This window comes from Mesocricetus auratus, unplaced genomic scaffold (genome assembly GCF_017639785.1).
Source record: "Mesocricetus auratus isolate SY011 unplaced genomic scaffold, BCM_Maur_2.0 Super-Scaffold_100011, whole genome shotgun sequence".
Lineage (NCBI taxonomy): Eukaryota > Metazoa > Chordata > Mammalia > Rodentia > Cricetidae > Mesocricetus > Mesocricetus auratus.
The window spans coordinates 1,953,830-1,960,057 of NW_024429195.1; the positions used below are offsets into that span (position 1 = coordinate 1,953,830).

Here is a 6,228-nt window from a genome sequence, read left to right on the forward strand (position 1 = left end):
GGCGTACGCCTTTAATCCCAGCACTCGGGAGGCAGAGGCAGGCGGATCTCTGTGAGTTCGAGACCAGCCTGGACTACCAAGCGAGTTCCAGGACAGCCTCCAAAGCCACAGAGAAACCCTGTCTCGAAAAACCAAAAAAAAAAAAAAAAAAAAAAAAAGCATCACTGTGGAAATATTAACTCGTTTACAAATATAGGAAAATTAAAGTGAAACTGGTTTTTATTTAGCACACTGTCATTTAAAAGAACACAGGCTTGGAGAGACGGCTCGGAAGCTAAGAGCGCTGGCTGCTCTTCCAGAGGGCCTGGGCTTGATCCCAACACTCACATGGCTGCTCACAGCTATCAGGGATCCTGCAGCCTCTTCTGGCCTTCCCAGGCACCAGGCATACACACGGTGTACAGATAGGCAAACGGGCAGAAATCCACACACTTTTGAAAACTTAAAAACAGAGACATTTATTAGTAAAATATTTACTTTTTTCCTATAAAAACATATCAAGAGTAAACTGAATAGCATATATATCATCTATATCTGTTTCATCTATAAGATATACCGATACGTTGCTTAGAAGAAAGCACTTCCCACAAAGAGTGTTTAAACAGTCTTCATAAAAGTGTTGAGGAAACCCCAGGCGTGCATAATGGGTTCCAATCCCCAAAGGCCTCCCCCACCTCTTCTACTTTCATAACGCCTCCCTGGCTGTCACTTAAAGGAAAGTCTGGCTTCAAGAATTGCCTAAAAGACCACACTAGCTATCTCCTGGAAGGATCAAGTTCCCTATTTATCTAACAAAATCTACAGAAGAAAATCACAAGCGAGGAGTTACTCAGGGAAGGAACAAAGAAGCATAGTATGCCGGGCGTTGGTGGTGCACGCCTTTAATCCCAGCACTTGGGAGGCAGAGGCAGGCGGATCTCTGTGAGTTCGAGGCCAGCCTGGTCTACAAAGTGAGTTCCAGGACAGCCTCCAAAACAATACAGAGAAACCCTGTCTCGAAAAACCACAAAAAAAAAAAAAAAGAAGCATAGTATATGTATATCCCACTTGGTTTTCTGAAGTCTCCGACCGCTCCTCCTTCTGACATGTTAGACCAATGCATACTTTGTAGCCTAGAAATATTACTTAGAAAAATCAAACTTGCAGGAAATCCCCCCAAGGTTCAGGTACAGGACCAAAGTGACTTGAAGATTCTAGAGGGAGGATACAGCAGTTGCTGGCAGCTTGCGAGTATTATAGGACCTAAGAATGGAAGAGGGGGTTCATGTGCTGAGTCTCCTCTTACTACACAACCTTCAGTGTGGACTGGAGGAGGGGTAGGGTATGTTAAAAGGACATCGGGACTAAAGAGACTTGTCCAGCCTAGTAAGACAGTTTTACCTGGATGCTCTGTAGCTAACTGAGTCTCACTGCATCCAAAATCTTAGCTCATCCTCCTGCTTTGTCTCCCTTGACCAATTTTGTCTCCTTTTCTCCAATTTCCTTTTTTATGTACCCTCCTAAATTACAAAAAAAAAAAGTCTTTTGTGCAGATGCAAAATGCTCCCTTTCGTATGCTCTCCAATCAGTCTCCATTCTTCTTTATACCCCCTGAAACTGCCTGGCAGAGGCCTTCAGTCCATCCTAATAGTCATGGTTCTTTTCTCGTCAGCATTCAAACTGCACGCTTTCCAGTGGCTTCCAACCTCCGGTATGCTACATACCCTGGTTTCCCTTCTATTTCTTTGTTCCTTCTGTTTTCTCACAGGTTCCTCTTCCACCAACCTCCAAAATACGGGCTTCTGAGATTTCTTTAAGTACGATTGGTGTGTATCAACAATACCGTTAATATGTGTTAATAATAAGCTGGTACGAGGCGTCCAGCTTCTAAGTATAAATACTAATTTGACGTGGCTTCTTCTGCTTGTTCTGTCAAGCACCTGAAACATGACATACCTGACCTTCATCCAAATTTTTTGTGTTTATTTAGTTTAGTATTTATCTGTGAGTGTGTGTGATACGTGGTTGTGTGTGTGAGAGTGTGTGTGCATGTGTGTAGACATGAGTGTGCATGCCACTTCATGTATTCTGAGGTCATAGGACACCTTGTGAGTTGTCAGGGTTTGAGAATATCGGGCCTCTAGCTCCTGGGTTTCTTCCCACTCCAGGCTCACAGGCTCCAGTGCTTCCTGCAGATTCTGTCTCTGCTTACTTAGCAGTATGGGGGCTGAAGACGTATGCCGCTGCATTTGGCTTGTGCATGGGTTCCAGGGACTGAATACTCTTGGCTTTCACACCTAGTGCTTCTACTCACTGAGCTGTCTCCCCGGCCCTCGTTTGCTTAGCTTTTGAGACTGGGCCATGCTACGGTGCCCTGTCTCTTGGAGAGCTAGGATGGCAGGGTTATGTCACCATGAACGGCTGGTTCCACCAAACTCTTGAATCACTTCAAATCTTCCTTGCCTGACCTGCTGTCCCTATATTTTCAGCTTAGTAGATGGTAATTTTAGTTTACTCAAACCCTTCCATTCCTTCATCTTGCACATCTAAACGCTTTGTAATCCCTATGCTTTTCTAAAACAAAAAACAAAAAGAACAAACAAACAAACAAAAACTCCAATCTGTTACTTCCATTTATTTCCCTCCTATCACTTTGGTTCAAGGCAGCACTTAGATTCTGGCCACCAGTATCCAAGCTGATTTCTCAGGTGTGCTTCTTGGGACTCTGTTCTCAAACTCTGCCCCGATATTTTTGCCAAGAGCCAGCCAGCCAGCAGATTGTTAAGGGTGTCTTAATGTACCCACAAGGGCATGCATAACTTGTCTTCTGCCAGTCTCTCTAATCTAATCCTGTTCTGTTCTCTCCACCCACAGAGCTTCAGACTGTTGCCTTTTCAGTTTCTGGGACCAGCCCAATGCTTTCCCACCTCAAGATTTTGCATACATGGTTCCCTTTTCCGTGAACACTCTCTGCCTGCTACTTGATATGTACTCTCTTTGACTGCACTTGGCATTTGGTGCAGTGATTGGCCCACAGTAGGCTCTTACAAAAAGTGTATCTAACTGGATCACTTAATAAACAGCCTGGTGTTGTGTGAACAGGACATAGAGGGACAGCATTAGTCCGGATCCTCTAGAGGAGCAAGGCTTACAGAATGAAATATAGAGAGAGAATGATATATAAATTCCATACATATGGGGTTTATTAGAATGGCTTACAGGCTGTGGTCCAGTTGGTCCAACCATGTCTGTCTGTGAATAGAATGTCCAGGAACCCAGTAGTTCTTCAGTTCACGAGGCCGGATGTCTCAGCTGGTCTCCAGTATGCGCCAGAATCCCAGTGAAGTATGCTTGAATACCAGTGGAGGAATGGAGTTAACCAGTGAGCGTGAGAGCAAGCAGGCAAATGGGTCAAGTTCTCTTCTCCCGTGTCCTTTACATAGGCTGCCAGTAGGAAGTGTGGCCCGGATGAAAGGTGTGTCTCCCTGACAGAAAATATCTGGATTAAAGGTATATCTATCTTCCCACTCCAAAAGAGCCAATTGGAAGTGGGTATCCACAATTCAAATTATTAAGTTGAGACACCCTCATTTGTGTGCCCAGGCCACATGGGTTTTTAGCCAATTCTAGTTGCAGTTAAGTTGACAACCAAGAGTAGTCATCACAGGGACCAACCCCACAAGCCAGAAGACGCTCTTTGGAACACTAGAATGATGTGCATATAGAGGCCCATGACTGGTGCTTCTTCTGTTTTAAGGATTCCGCTATTCTGTTGATCAAATCAATTAATAATGGTTTTTGAGTCGGGCGGTGGTGGCGCATGCCTTTAATCCCAGCACTTGGGAGGCAGAGACAGGCAGATCTCTGTTAGTTCGAAACCAGCCTGGTCTACAGAGTGAGTTCCAGGACAGTCTCCAAAACAATACAGAGAAACCCTGTCTCGAAAAACCAAACCAAACCAAACCAAACCAAAACCAAAACAAAAACAAAAAAACAAAAAACAACTTGGAATTGAACCCAGGGTCTGGAGCATGCTAGGTATCAAGTTATATCCACTCTGTGAATAAACTTTCCTTTTTCAGTTGGCACCAATGGGTAAACTTTTACCATGCACTTATGGTTGGATATAACATGATGTAACTAGTCAAATCCAATTTATCCACAAACATCTCTGTTCTTACTCTGTACTTCTTAAGTAATTGTGATCATTTTCAACAGCATACATTCCCCAAGAGTAATTTCTGTCAAGAGAAAGAGAAATATGTAAACATTTTATGTACATAAAGATGAACACTCATCTGTGTGCTTACATAATGTCTGAAAAGAACTAATGATACTTTTTAGGTTGTCGCTTTGAGAATATTTCCTAAAATGCAATCATTATGAAGAAAATTGGTGCTTTTATAGAGGAATTCAGAATAAACAAGCACATATGTTATGTAAGTTCTAAGAAGGAGGTGTGTTAATCATACAGGTTTTGGGCAGCTTAATATTGGAATTCAAGATATTTTAATTCATAATTTTGCTGACAGGTGCAGAATCTTGAATTTATATAGCTTCTGTGTGGGAAGCAATTTGTTAGTGGAGTTTTACCTTACTAGACAAATGCTTGATAGATCACGCATTTCGGGTACATAAAATAATCCCAAAATGGGCCGGGCGTTGGTGGCGCACGCCTTTAATCCCAGCACTTGGGAGGCAGAGGCAGGCGGATCTCTGTGAGTTCGAGGCCAGCCTGGTCTACAAGAGCTAGTTCCAGGACAGCCTCCAAAGCCACAGAGAAACCCTGTCTCCAAAAACCAAAAAAAAAAAATCCCAAAATGGATCTAAATTTTGCCTTTTTTTTTCCTTTCAGGATACTCAAAAAACACCCCCATCTGAAACCCTTAGAGGAATTTATAGATAAATATTTTTCTTCACATGTTTTTTTTTTTTGCCACAGATGAAACGGAGTAATTATCCTGACGTTTCTAATGTTACATAGTCTCTGCAAACCTGTAAAGCAAAAATCTGTGGGGTTGTTTGTCTCCATCAAGCACAAATAAACATTTTACTGCGGTAAGATATATGTAACATCAAACTTACAAATTAATCACTTTTGATTACAACTCAGTGTCACCAGTAACATCCACAGTATTGCGCAACCCTCCCTACTGCGTCTAAACTTTCTCCCCCTATCTCAAGGAGAAACTCCAGTTAAGCACAGACACTTGGAATGGTTTTTTTCTCTTCCTTGTTCACTCCTTTTCCCCTCACACTGCTCATCTTCAGTTCTAGCGTGGCATTATATACACGGTGGACACTTGGTAAATAGTTTGTTAGAGAGTAAACTACTTAATAAGCACTTACTTAACATGTTGACTACTGCGCGGTCATGTTTGGGGGAAGAAAATGGAGCTCTTGTGGCTCTGTGCCCTCACTAATAAGTGGTCGTATCGGCCTTAACTTTTAGCCTTTTTTTATTTTTTTCCTTTGGTTTTTCGAGACAGGGTTTCTCTGTATTGTTTTGGAGGCTGTCCTGGAACTAGCTCTGTAGACCAGGCTGGCTTTGAACTCACAGAGATCTGCCTGCCTCTGCCTCCCGAGTGCTGGGATTAAAGGCGTGCGCCACCCCCCCGGCAACTTTTAGCCTTTTTAACGGATGTCCTGTGACTTTCAGACACACTTCATCTTTTACAATTTTTACCACCATGACAAAGTAACTGGAAAGAAAAAAAAACCGCTTAAAGGCAAATTATTTTGGCTCACGCTATGAGAGGTTGCCGTCCACTGCTAGCTCTTAGCCATTACGAAACAGTATCATGGCGTAACAGCATGCATGGCGGCCGGGAAACAGAGTGAGACGGAGCCAAGGCATAACTCTGTACTTCCTCCAGGTAACCGTCACTTCCTAGTCAATGGCATCATACGATGAGCCCATCAGTGAACGAATACACGGATTAGGTCACAGCTCCCCAGATCCAGTCACTTCCCCAAAACTCATCAGGTGTCGATCAGTCGTACAACATGTGGAGCCTTTAGAAGAATGCTGGATTCAAACAACAGCAGTATCTTCTCGTTTGTATACAGGCCATCCAAATGCCTTGCTTATAAAAATCATCTGTTCTGTGTTTTCTTTTACAATTAAACTGACTGATACATACTGTAGATATTTTTAATATGTTATAAATATGGGTTTCTTGTCAGGCGCAATATTTGCAAATATTTTCTCCTACTCTGTGGTTTATCTGTTCACTTCCTTAATTTGTC

General features: G+C 42.8%; 1 long non-coding RNA gene across 1 annotated transcript; it reads right to left on the bottom strand.

Annotated features, from left to right (window-relative positions):
* Positions 1-218: 218 nt before the first annotated feature.
* LOC121143357 lies at positions 219-5,813 on the bottom strand. The gene is made up of 4 exons (XR_005880564.1): positions 5,728-5,813; positions 4,161-4,220; positions 3,199-3,464; positions 219-441 (listed from the first exon to the last, which is right to left on the bottom strand). It is a non-coding gene; the product is annotated as an uncharacterized LOC121143357 (long non-coding RNA).
* Between the last annotated feature and the right edge of the window lie 415 nt (positions 5,814-6,228).